Genomic DNA, 12524 nt, shown 5'->3' with positions numbered 1-12524 from the left:
TCCTTTCTCCATATTTGCAGTGAGGTTAACAAAAAAGGCGATTGAAGTAGGGAGAAAAAACACAGCCCCACCTAACTTGTTGATTATTAACAATGGGGATGGGAAGAAGACAGATGTGTTTCCTGTGTATCAGCGCTGTTTGAATTGTCAGTCTGAAATTACTGCTGAAGCTCTTATCAAAGCAAAGTAAGCTGATCAGTTCCAGTTGCGCTCGCTGTCCACGCGAGTCAATCCGCGGCACCATTTTTTGTCAATAAATTCTCCTAATATTCCCAATTACAGACTCTGCGCGTGTCATGTGCACACGTGCAATGATGGCAAGCGAGACTGTGAGCAAATAGCCGAGAGTATGCGTGTGGATCAGTGGATTCAGCGCAACCTTGCTCCCTGAACACACTTAAACCTTCTTACACTGCCTCAACAGATTGTCATGCAAATTCTGAGCAAAGTTGGAATACCAAATATTTTAGTTTTGTTGCAACTTAAGAATGACATCCTAGACAGTGGTGGGCGGTATGAAGAAAAACGCAACGATTCTGAGCAAAGATTGCCATAAAAAAAAAAAAACCCAAGTCGAGATAATCGCGGGAGGCTTGGACAACAGGCCCACTTGAAGTGGGCCATCTTGCCCTATGAAAGCTAGGACCATCTTCTGTTCAACCACAGAAGTGAACGGGAGACGTGGATGGAATTTGCAACACTAAGGTGCAACTTTTTGGTGTAATGCAACTTCTTTAAACTAAACACAGAGCGATAACTGTAAATCTATTTATCCATCTAAATTATTCGGGTGTGAGCTGCACAGCTTTTGAGGTGCCTGCTATAGACATACCTGTTTTCCTACAATATAAGCAGATGCCACTTGTCTACAAGTGCGTTTGAAAAACCCAGCAGCAATTAAAAGTGAAAAGCTCGAGAAAGAACCGGTAAATGCACCGTAAGTTGAAACAGGAAACTTCTCCTCTGTCCGTAAATAACACGATTCAAAGTAAAGACAGCGCGAGGTGGTGAAGCTGCTCCTTTGAATCTCGCGGTATTTGACAGTTTCCCTTCACTCTTTGACACTCGCCCCTCCCCTGCGCTCCGGGAATGCTGGGTTGTTTACATTACAGTCACACGGGTCAGCGTTGTGGTGATGAGGGGGGCCTAGTAGTGGAGAGTCTGTCCGAAAACACGTACACATCTCGCCTGGCTGTGCGGCACAGGCGCTCTCTGCGAGACAACTTTCCAGCTCAGTCACGGTGCCACGCAGGAACAGAGGCCCACCGAGTCCACTTCTCGCAGCGACCTTGGAAAGAAAGGGAAAGTCAAAACAAAGATAACCGCCATAACCATCAGGAAAAAGCCTCAGCGTGAAGAAGGAATAGCTTAGCAACTGTCTCCCACTTCCTGGTAAGAACTGACACGGCGTTAGCTGAAAGTGAACTTTTTGAAACTCAACTACTGCTAATGAACTCCTCGGAAGCTGTTGCCCTTTGCGCTTTAACTTCCTCGGAAAGTGACAGAAAAGGTTCGTAGTAGTCACCAGTTGCCCTTCAGACACAAGTTTGTCACTCATTTGAAGAAGTTTTTCGAAGTTCGCTAGCTAGGCTAGCTTGTTAGCTTCCTAGCATGTCGCTTTGCGGACTTTATCTTTATAAAACCGGACAGTCGAAGGTGTCAGCAAACGCTTCCAGCTGCTTTGTAACGTTTATATTACAATGTACGCAAAACGGCTTTGTGCTAAAGTGCTAAAGCGGCTAATCCTGCGGTGCCAACGTGACAGTGGACACTTGTTGCTACAATGTTACAGTCATGTTACACGTACTACACAACAGCTTTCAAACAGTAGTAATCGCACACCGCCTCGGTGATGTAGAAGAACACGACTGTCTTTACAGCGTTTCTTTACATCCTTGATTGTCAGTAGTTTATGATGTGAAGGTATTTTTCATGTCAAAGGCTTATTTTGTATAATGTGTCAATAGTGATGTGTTACGTGTCTGTCAACGTCGCTTACTATACTTGAAGTCTCAGCTGTGGAGGAATTCTTAGTCGAGTAGTATAACATCCACGAACATGACTGCAGCGGGGCCAAGGGTTGGATATGGAGTGGGTGCCTTTCATGAACCTCTGCTTGGCACCCATGCTCTGTAAATGTAAACCCAGTAGTTTACATACGCCCATGCTGTAATTTTCCCCTGGGTGGAATTTTTTTTTTTAATGTGTGACAACCAAGAGACATTTTGATAGAAAAAAAAATGAAGTCAAGTAAATAATTTTGAGGTTTGGACTGTTGGTCTCACGTTCAATAACAATGTGTTCTGATGTTTTATAGATCAAAATCTAAATTGATTTGTCTTACAATTATCACTGATAAGGGGAAAAATAATGCTCTTTTTATAAATTCAATAAAAAAATGAAAAATTTGAAGTGAATCTGCCTTAGTTTAGTTTCTTTTAGTTGTCATATGTGGGCTTGTGTTATTAAACTCAAGCCAAAGTAGTTGTCAGACAAATTGCAAATGAAAGTTCAAAAAACAAACCCACCTCTGCAATTTCTTTTTTTTAATCTAGCAAAACATGTAAAGGCGTATTACAAAACACTTGTTTCTTAACCTTTTAGTAATTTTTGGGAAAGGCATACGCGCTTCCAGCTGTCTTTTTGTTCCACGCTGCCAAACACAATAAAACTATACACTTGGTAGACGAGGTTTATTTGGAAGAGAGCTGCTAGTCGGTACAAAGAAGTAATTTATTCAAATAAAAAATAAATCGGAGATCAGGCCTTTCTCGTTTTACTTCCTTTGTTGTGAGTAACAGTAGTTATTGCAAAACCTTTACACACTCATGGCGTCCACAGTTTTGTTGGAACTTTGTAATTTCTCATCTTTAATTTTGAACGTAATAATATTAAAAATACAAATTATAATAATAATGGCATGAGTAGAAAAACAAGTTGGGGGAAAAAGGAGTGAATACAAGCCAAAGGCACAGCAAACAAAACAAATACCACCAGATTTCCCTGCGCAGGTATGTGGGCGGCTTCATCTCCGCTAAGCCTAATCATCTCGGGGTCAGATGTAGGTTGAAAGCAGTATCCCGTGCCACGTTGCTGTCGCTGCCTATCACAGCCAAATATTTCAGGCGTCGTACTATCACGTTTGGCTACGCTGCAGAGAGATGATTCAAACCAGAGTTAGTGGGAGCTGACATACCTTGTTGACCCAATTATTACTCACTTCTCTGTTGCCACATCCGATTATCGTCAGACAACAGGCTCGAGTCTGCCAGCGTCATCAGGTGATTGAGATGAACACTGGCTGGCTCTGTGAAGTTGACTATCAAGGAATGTGTCATGAACCGGATGATCAGAAAATGGCTGCCAAATGTTTGCATCAGTCTCTGTGATGAGGGATTTCTGCCAGTAACATCCCACTTTGAACGTGAGCTGATGAGAGGTGGATTACTTTTGACAGGCTCTGGCAAAACTTGGCTGTTTAGCCCCGTTCTGTTGTTTGGATTTAATAAAAGTGTTACTGAATGGCAGCTCGGGGGAAGTAGAAACTGAAAATTGTTCATATTAGAAATTATTTAAGTCATTATTTATTGTAAGAGACACTGACGATGCCATAAATTGAAGAAAAGTTTTGTTTTAGAAGCACAGACATGGATATTTGATGGCGCCCGGGGTCCCATACATGCACATTGTCTGATAGCAGCACGACCTTCAGAGCGAGGACTGAAATGCCATTCATCGGTGTGGAGAAATGTGCGGCACTGCAGCGGTGATTTAGCACAGTGGAATTTACCAAATAGCTCAATCTTGTGTGAGTTTCCTGTTTTAGCCCTGAAGCCGCCCCCCCCTCCTGGATTAAAGATCAGATGAGACATTTGTCATCTGACCACTTTTAACAGTCATCTTGCCTTTGGGTTTTCACAGAGAACAGAAAAAATGTTGGCTCTTTTCTTTGCTTTCACAGAGCATATTTGAAGGAAGATGCTTCCCGAGGCCATTTCGAGCTACATTAAACGCTGTCTTTTGCATGATGTCAAAGACCTTGGCCAAGCATTGTGCAGAAAAAAAACTGGCAAAAGTAGCAGATCACTGTATAGGTTTCTCTGTTGTTCAGGTTTTGAGATTATTTGCACATAAAAAAATAGAAATATAATATAATGGCTAATATTTCTTTAAAAAAAGAGCATTTCAGTATTGAGTCTTTCATTTCCAGGCTTGGAGTTTAAAATAGGTTCTTTGGCAGTGAGAGTGGGATGTGTGAGCAAGCTTCACACTCCTTAAATTGCTGGCTCGTCAATATTTTTCATATCCATCTCCCCTCTTTGTTATCAGGGGTCGCTGATGTTTCAAGTATTCAAATATCCTTGGTGGATGCCTCGCAGCTCCTTACGTCACGGGAAACTTCTCAATTTCACTGTGGCACTGATGCCTTTTCTCATTGGGTTGTGTAATGCTCTGGGGGAAACCCACTACAAAGACATGCAAACACAAAATTACTGACCTAGGACCTCATTCAAAGTTTATGAAATGCTTTCAGTGCCCGTGGGTCAGCTAATGCTAGGACCGTGGAGTATCATTGAAATGAGAGGAAGGGTTGATTCACATCTTTGCTGTTCTCTTTTTTTAAACAGTCTCTGAAACCCTTTATGAAAGAACTGTGTTTTTATATAATCGCTCTATTAAAGCAATTAAGTAACTAAATGGTGCAATTATGCAAAGGTTTTTTCAGTGTACATTGAGAAAGTTAAACAAGACCTGTTTTAAAATAATGTTCATGTGCACAGCAGACAGAGCTTTAAATGAAGACTGAATAATTTCAGCACAGTTAGCAGTTTTGATTTGGAAATTGCTTTTTAATAAAGCTGCTGTAGGAGATAAGCGTGGCTCACGCTGTACACTCGTTTTCGTTTTGCACAGTTTTGCCAAATTAAGTAATTTGTGCAGGATCAGTAACTGACAGCACGTTTGCATTTTAACACTCTGTTTAGATGTTGGTAGACTAGCTGCTCATGGAGTGTACTGCAGATATTAAGTAGATGAACAGGTGTTTTCACAATGTATATTAGTTGGTTATCTATACACCTAGATATATTACATTAGTCATACACAGTGCATTATTGCATTATTACTCATTTGTTTTACAATACCCCCAAATTGTAAGCATAGGCCTGTAAAATCCACTATTGATCAGGGCTTAGCCTGCAGGTTAAGTCATTGTATGACTGAAGTACCAAAGCCATCTCGGCATATTGTGAACTGTGCTGTAAAGATGGTTCTCCAGCAGCTCCGTCGGATTTTTATCGGTGATCACTCTGCAGTCGTCCCCTCTCCCTCTCTATCGCTTTTGATTACCCACACACAAAAATACAAATCCCTCAGGATACAAATTCACTTTCACAGAATAATTACAAGATGCTATATGCCACAGTAAACAGCACATCAGTGACAGTGACAGTATGCATTTGTCATGAGATGAGACAAAAGCAGAATGAATTTGCACTTATGAACAGAAAGAGAGGAGGATTTTTGTGTGTTGCATGCTGAGTGTGCTATGGGCATTTGTTCCAACCTCACCACAAATAAGCCTTAATGTTTCACACGGGATTTGCTGCCGAAGAGAGGAAATTTGTATTAGAACATTTTGTTTTGACAGATTGTCTGTTTTACCCTTCCCCTTTTTAGTGTGAAAATCTGGGGACATTTTTGCTCTCTCTTGCAGTCTTTGTTCTTTTTTTACAGTTATTTTTTTTTTCATTTCTAGTGACGTCAGAGATAAAACTGCAGGATTCATTTTAGGGAACTTTTTTTTTTTTTTGTCGTTGTGATCAACCATAAAATAGATGATTTGCACTGTGTTCACTGCTCCAAAAGAAAGGAAGTAAATGCCCCATTCAAATGCTGATACTACCCCATTACCATGATATCTTCAGAGCAGCAAGACTATCTTCTAAAAGGAAATTGCTGTGACCCGTTGCACTCAGAGATAGGGCTGTTGGATATAACGATATAGATCGGATGACGATATGAAAACGTCTGTCATTTGTTTCGTGGTGTCGCAAAATAAACTGTTTACGTCAATAATTTTTCATCGTTTTGATGGTCACCGTAGAATTTCTCTCTTGTATTTAACATAACCACACTACGGACGGACAAGGATATGTTTTATGCGTTGTTGTTAGCAACAACGACGGTAACACCATCGCGTGTCCGCTTGTTTATTTTCCACATAAACCTTTCACAATAAAGCTCAAGATCCTGTTGAGATTTTTCAAAATAAACGGAGTCACATGAAATAGTATGCAGAGTATTTATGTATGAGAAACAAAAAAACAGCCGTCAGGTGCAAAAAAAAAAACCTTAGAAGAGGCTTTTCCCTGCAGCACGTCCTGTAATAAATACTCAGAAAGAAAATTGCAGCCGTTTCAACTTATGTAACACTGGACTCCAGGTAACGACGCCCAGCTGAAAACACTTCACGCAAGTCGAGTTGTTAGAGTTTGACAGAATTTACAGAAAATGTAAAATATTTGCGATTATATATCGTTGTTGGGACAATAAATGTCTGATATGAGATTTTGGTCATATCGCACAGCCCTATTTTAGAAATGTGTCACTTGTATTTCTAATGAGCCGAGTTGTATACAAACTTCTATAAAGCTGTTATATTATTTACAACTTGTAACGTAATGTATGCTTATTTTATCATGGTCAGGTGGTACATGTTGAAAATACAGACTTGTAATAATTAGGTGTAGATAAATATAGGTAGGTGACATAAATCACTTGGGTCGTAGCTAAAATGAAAGGGTAAAACCATACTCTTTTATTTGAATCCGTTTCACGACGCTTCATTTACATGTGGGAGACATCTTTCTTCTGCCCCTCCTCCCCCCCTCTGTGTTTGTACCCTGACTCACTGCAGTCCTCTGTGGTCTCCCTGGTCTCTCGGTTTGGCTCGGGGCTTAGAGGCTGTGGTCAGTGCCTGAGGGCATCGAGAAGGAAGAGGAGTCGTAATGAAAAGGTCCTCTTAACTCCTGCTGCCAAAACTGCCCTCAATCCCCTTTGTCTCACTCTCTTTCCACTTCCACATCACCCATTTCTTCGATTTGTCCCATATTACTGCTTCTCATTTCAGACGCTCTCCCTGACCTTGGCCTCTGTGACTCCTAAGCCTCTTCCGTTAATCCTCATCAAGTTGCGGGCGTCCGAACATGTTGGTTTGATGGCTTTTCATAGTATTTACTCTGAGCCTGTTGCTAGTTATTATTTTAATAACACCATTTGAGAGGATTTGTTATCCATTCATTTATCACATGAGTCTCTCACAGTGAGGAGAGACTCATGTGATAAATGCATGGATAACAAATCATAGCTTAATATTAGGGGTGCAACGATACACAAAATTCATGGTTCGATATTTTTTCAATACAAAAAAATGTTCATGCCTTTCTTAATATGTAATTTATTAAAATTATAAATATATATTTTAACTCAAAAGTACAGTTTTTAAATTTAATGTTGCTGAAACAACAAAATAATAATAAAAAATAAATCTATCTGATCGAGGAATCCCTCATCTTTGGAAAAGAGAGTTTATTACAGAGAAATGTCTCTTTCCAAAATAAAAGCTCTACTATACGCTTCTTCTGGGCTATATTCTCAGCAGCATATTAAACATATCAGGTCCCCATAAGGAGAATCCTGTGCTAACGGCTGTAAATGACTCGGGTAAAGTTTGTAGCATGCTGCTTGTTGTTTTTGTCTGCTTCCACTTGTCTTTGCACGAGGATGATGTCGGAGTAAATGTGCAGTCATATTCATTGTGTTCCCACTAGTGCTGTCAGCGTTAATCTGAAATGACGTTAATGCCACAACACGGCAAATCTCCGTTAACGAGCTACCGCGGATCGCCCCGTGCGTGGGGCTGGACGGTGTCAACACGTTAACGAGCTAACTGCGCTAACACACTAGTTCCCACCCATGTAATTGAGCATTGCGTGGCACATCCGACATGATGTTTTACTTTTGTCCATCAGGGTCATGCTTCACATAAAGACCAAAATAGTTCCAAAGGCCAGATCTGAATGAGGGTGGGGGAGGTTCAATTTGCCATGTTGCAAAGAGCTTAGCTTCTGTCTTGCTAGCTTGCGCTGCGCTCAGTGGATCTGCGCTCGACAGTGCAGCCTAGGCGGAGTAGTCGAACGCAGATCCACTGAGCTCTCAACACAGACAGCATCGTCAGAAGGAAAGTTGATAAAATAAATAAAAAATTTGTATTGTTCATACATATGCGTACCGAACCGAAAGCACTGTATCGAACTGTTCAATACCGATACGAGTATCGTTGCACCCCTACTTAATACTGGTGTTCGGTTGGTCAAAGTCAAGGTAATTTTTTTATAAAGGAGCAGTTTTGTGGCTTCAGTGAGATTAATCTGGGCAGAGTGAGACCGTGAGACAAAGTCTGGAAGTGAGTTTTTGCGCCAAGACAGTTTATTTTCTTGCTCAAAGAGTTTTTATGGCATGCTTCAAAACAACTGTGGCTTTGAGTTTGTTGAGCAACTCGAGATACAGGAAAGATACAAAGTTACAATGTTTGACGTGCCCCTGTGTAGCGGCGTGCTGTCAGACGTATGCCATGTTGACAAATGTTAGCGGGTCTGACTTGGTGCAGACAATCGACTCAGGCGCACATTCAGACATGATCGGTCTGAGTGCATGCACACACAGAGACCCTGCTCTTAATGACGGCGAGAAGTACACATTTAAAAGCATGGTGGTTTCACTTCATGAGGGTTGTTAAACCACAACAAGTCCTATCTGTTTATCTTCCCCTCAAAAAGCAGGCATGTCTGAGTAAAGCTAACCTCTATCAGGATGTTGTCACTTTAACAGACTGATTAAGCCAGCAGTGCTACACATCTTAACTGGAAATGTCTCAACTCTGTCCTCTTGTTCTTGCTTTACCTCTCCTGGGAGTCCTTTCTACCTGGGGCCTCGCCTCAGTCTCCTCCTTCCTGCCCTGTCTGGCCCACAGTCTGGGAGGCTCGCAGCCTGACTTCCCCAGAGCAGCAGGAAGCTGTAGCAGCAGGAGTTAGGCCTGCGTGGCACTGCCGGCTGGCTCTGTCAGAAGTCCTGCCAAGTCAAGGATGAGAGACCTTTGCCAGTGTGGTATTGGGGCATCAAATAAAATATTTTACAGATGTCTGATGGCAGACGTCGGGAGACAGCAGAGGCTTACTCGGGCCTAGAGTACGGGGTCTTTAAAGTACAAATGATGAGTGTTAATGTATATGTGTTTAGTATTTATGATAAAGAATATGTGTTTACTTATAAATGAAGGAAAAGGCTGAATAAAGTGGTCCCTGTAGGCCGAGGCTATCAGGAAGTAGGCGTGTGGCAGGAGGAGGGAGGTAACGTGATCTGATTTTTGGTTTGGCTGCAAACAGAGTGATTGATTTGGTTTGGTTATGTTTGAAGAAGAGGAGAATCCGATGCTGCTGAACTGTGAGTGCTTGGCTGGGTTCCCAAGCAGTTCTGGCTTGACAGTTTAACAGTGAATATTTAACATTGCACCACACTGCGAGGCTTGGCTGTAAACAGCAGCCAGCAAGCAGCAAAGCAGGAAAAGCTTGCGTGACGCTGGGCCTTGGTTGTGAAGCCCACCTTAAAACAACACACAAGCAGAAAGCTCATCTTGAAGTTGTGATTTTAGAAAAAGGCAGATGGCATGGGCTGGTGGTGTCAAACTGTAAAAAAAAAACCCACCAGGATACCCTGATGAAAGCAGCTCCCGCGTGCTTTGAACAGCGAGTCTGTCATGGTTGGTGTCTGCTGTGTGGCTCCAGGTCAAACTGTGATACGCAACTCCTGGAATTTGCGCTTTTTAAGTTTTTTTATGTTCAAATCATCTGAGGGAGGAAAAAAAACAGGTGGGAAAAACAGGAAGTCTCATTAATATTAATATTGTAATGTGTGAAAGAAAGAGGCAGGAAAGACCTATCTGATTTAGCTGCTTTCAACCCCTGTTGGGGATCTTCTCTCTTTCCATCTCTCCTTTTTTTCCCCTTTTGCTTCAGTCTTTCTATGCAAATATCGGTAACTGACATTTTCATTTTCGGAATATTGTCAACTCTATTCTGGTATAAATAAACCTGACTTTGGTAAAGTATCAGATATACTACATGCAAAAGAGTGAAAGATTGTGCCAGGTCTGCTAAACACCTACGCAATTTATACTTTTAGCTTGCTAACAAAGCTTGATTGCATTAGCAGCCCAGATGTCGCACCCATCTTTTATGTACTGTATTTTTCGGACCATAAGGTGCATTAAGCTAACCTGGTATTGTGGATGGATTATCTCAGTTGTTCTCCTGACTGAAGTTTGGTCCGTTTACAGCATCCTGCCATGCGATTGCATTTGTCTCTAACCATCAGGAACCCTCATGTTAACTTTTATCGAGTGGAAAAAAGTTAGCGTTCATCCGGGTCGAGGTCAGTAAGCACAACCAGAATTCATACATAAGGCACACTGTCGATTTTTGAGAAAATTAAAGGTTTTTCAGTGCGCCTTATAGTAGGGCTGTTCGATATAACGATATATATCGGATGACGATATAAAAAAAACATCTATCGTTTCATTTTACTCTATCGTTTGTTTCGTGGTGTCGCAAAATAAACTGTTTATGGCAATATTTTTTTATGGTTTTGATGTCACTGTAGCGGTTATATTAATTCATTAAAGTTCTCTCTTTCTCTTATATTTAATATCACCACACTACGGACGGACAAGCGCCTGTTTTTATGCGTTGTCGTTAGCAACAACGACGGTAAAAGCATCCACATAAACCTTTCACAATAAAGCTCAAGATCCTGATCCAATCTAATGTTAAAGTGACCAGAGTGATGTCTGAAAGACCTCCAGACCTGGAGCTGTATGCCTGTGGTTGTGTTTGTGCAGTTAACATACATGAATGAAAGCACTCACAGTAAATTTGATAATAATTTGAAATGTTAGAATAAAGTGACCTTTGTCAGCCTTTGTGTAACTGTCATCCTGGACAGGACCACGAGGTGATGCTCATCAAATAATCCCAGAATACGCACATGCGCTCAGTTTTAGAAATGTTAAAGATCACATTACATATATTTATGTTGCAGTGTGATGGGACACAGCTCTACTGGCTAGTAATTAATGTTGAGTGGAATCCCAAACAATTCTTATAAATGAAACACAACAACAGGAATTCCTAATTTAATCTCCACACAGTGGTATCGTGTGCAACAGTTCATAACTCCTGCATGTGACGCTCGGTGTGAAAAGTAATCGGATACATTTGTTGCATGAAGATGAGTCGAGGGCATTTTGATTCAGCTGTCATTCTGTTAAGCTCCGCTTGGCTTTGATTTCTAGAAATGAGGCTGATTTGTGGAGTTTTACAGATGCTGGGTAAATATAGGGCACAGTCCAGCCTCCGTGTGAGGGATGGTGGAACAGGTCTGACATCTCTCATGAACTGAAAAGGGAAATCCCTTCAGGCACAGACTAGAGAGGAGGCATAAGGGAGGAGGGCGAGAACGGAGAGAGGTGCGACCCCTTAGGGGTAACGGTATTCTCCGATCGTCAGATCCTTACACATACTCACATACAGCGATGCTCTGTCGGCGTGCCAGGTAATGCGCTCATGCAAAGAAGGACGAGTGCCTGAGGAATAAAAATAAACATTGAAATGTTTGTGTGTGTAGTTATGCTTCTGTGCATGTTTTATTCTCATGTGCAAGTTTATGTTTTTATATGATATCGGGACCAAAATTGGGAGTTTTTGCCGACTACAGTCGGTGTACTGCAGCCTGCTCACAACATGGGTCAAATGGCGTTACCAGGCTTGTTTTACTTGATTGCATTGCTGCATTAAAAAAAGGACAGAGCATACATGTCTTCCCTGAAATACTTGCATGTAATGGAGAAGTTGTGAGGAGAGAAATGAAACAGGGCTCGCAAAATCGCTAGCCGGACGTCCCGGGGCTAGCGATATCTCCGGTCGGGCGACCAAAATCTATCTCAGCCCCGCCCGTCGGGCTATATGGTGGCCCGAGGGGCAGGGATGAGATAGATTTTGGTCGCCCAAGTGGAGATATCGCTAGCCCCGGGACGTATTTTATTTTGAGATATACCCGGGCAGAAATGTGGTGCTGCTTTTATATAGTTTGATTTATTCCGATTTATTTTCTGTGCCAACTTGTTGACACGGCTGCGACCGAGTTAAACCTGGTTTTCTAACTGCAGCCCCATTTTTAATCATCTCACAGTCTACAATCGTCATATTCAGAATCTGTTGCGCTGGTAGAAGCAGCTTCAGCTTAAAGAGTCGCCCTCCCTGGCAGCTTGAGAATAGAATAGAATAGAATAGCCTTTATTGTCATTGTACAGAGTACAACGAAATTGGAGTGCCACTCCCTTGGTGCAAGTTTCAATAATAAATATAAATGTAAAATATAAAAAGTACAAAAAAAACAATCGTAAGTAC

At 41.6% G+C, this 12524-nt stretch overlaps 1 protein-coding gene across 2 annotated transcripts in view; it reads left to right on the top strand.

Moving 5' to 3' along the window:
• The first annotated feature begins 1071 nt into the window (after window positions 1–1071).
• nek7 (NIMA-related kinase 7) overlaps window positions 1072–12524 on the top strand; it is a 65067-nt gene continuing 53614 nt past the window's right edge. The window contains exon 1 of one of the 2 annotated variants that reach the window (XM_085251691.1): window positions 1072–1392. The gene's annotated coding sequence lies outside the window, so the exon portion shown is untranslated. Of the gene's footprint in view, window positions 1511–12524 lie in introns of both variants that reach the window. The other variant, XM_085251692.1, reaches the window with a different exon arrangement.

This window comes from Mchenga conophoros, linkage group LG17, assembly GCF_057382185.1.
Source record: "Mchenga conophoros isolate Kocher_MC1m ecotype Shallow Benthic linkage group LG17, M_conophoros_male_GT1.1, whole genome shotgun sequence".
NCBI classification, from domain to species: Eukaryota; Metazoa; Chordata; class Actinopteri; order Cichliformes; family Cichlidae; genus Mchenga; species Mchenga conophoros.
The sequence above is the reverse complement of the archived record's forward strand: the minus strand, read 5'-3'. Positions and strand labels throughout refer to the sequence as shown.